Here is a 1204-nt window from a genome sequence, read left to right as displayed (position 1 = left end):
TTTTTTATAAAAAGAAAAAAGAATTTCAGGGCAGGCAGTAGTCTCTTTTAAAATGTATTCACCAGAACCATTAACTGCACAGTTGCTGTTAGCTGCCTGTTCTAAAATAATAGTCTTTTTATTGGAACACAAATAAGCTTTTCTGTAATATTTTGTGGAATAAAGAGACTTTAATTGTTTGACTTGTTTAACTCGGCACTGCTGGTTTTTATTAATAAAGTGCGCATGGGCATTTCAAACGAGCCGCGTGTCCCTGTGATTCGGGATGCTCTCTGGAGCTCGTCTACCCCCACCTTTTCTGCAGGGAGGAGCGGGTGCGGGCCCTGCGGCAGATACAGGACCTGCCACGGCCCCAGCCTCTCCTGCACTGCCCCGGGGGTGGGTGAGGAAGGTGGTCCCGAGGACGCAGCCGAAGTGGTGCGTCCCCTCTGGCTGGTGGTGGGGAGAACGTCTGTCCCTTATCTGGTTTTGGAAGAACTGTACTCATCACCTTGGGCTTCCCAGGTGGCCCAGTGGTAAAGAATCCGCCTTCAGTGCAGGAGACGTGGATTCTGTCCCTGGGTCAGGAAGATCCCCTGGAGGGTGAAACGGCACCCCACTCCAGTACTCTTGCCTGGAGAATCCCATGGACAGAGGAGCCTGGTGGGCTGCAGTCTGTGGGGTCGCAGAGTCGGACACCCCCGAGCAACTGGACTGGACAGACAGAACCTAGCGTGTGTGAACATTACCACCACCTTTCACGTGTGAATCCTTGTGAAACGTGACCTTTGCAGACACATCCCCAAAGGTCAAAAGCGCGGGGAAGCCAGGGCGGAAGGACGGGGGTGATGCCCTCGCAGGTGATGGGCCCATAGTAAGATGACCAGGCCAGCCCTTCCTTACCTTCTTCCTGGATCCCAGGAGCTGAAACAGAGTTTAAGGCTTTGACTTTCAGAAAAAGAGTAAGATGGTAAGATGGGCAAGGTCAATGCTTTATTCAGGTTGTCTGAAGTCACGAGCAAAGGTTCAGTACAAGGTGTGGACTCGAGCAGTCCTGTGCCCCAGAGTGTGGCAGCTTATCCTGCCTTACCCACACGTGGCCCACACAGTCATCCCCACTGTGACGGACTTACGTGCTGAGGGATGCGGCAGAGGTTGGGGCAGCGTCAGGGCCATGAGTGGGCGAGGGACAGTCACGAGAGGGTGAAGATGGGCCACATGGGAG

Source organism: Bison bison, unplaced genomic scaffold (assembly GCF_000754665.1).
Source record: "Bison bison bison isolate TAMUID 2011002044 unplaced genomic scaffold, Bison_UMD1.0 scf7180017864527, whole genome shotgun sequence".
Taxonomy (NCBI): domain Eukaryota; kingdom Metazoa; phylum Chordata; class Mammalia; order Artiodactyla; family Bovidae; genus Bison; species Bison bison.
The sequence above is the reverse complement of the archived record's forward strand: the minus strand, read 5'-3'. Positions refer to the sequence as shown.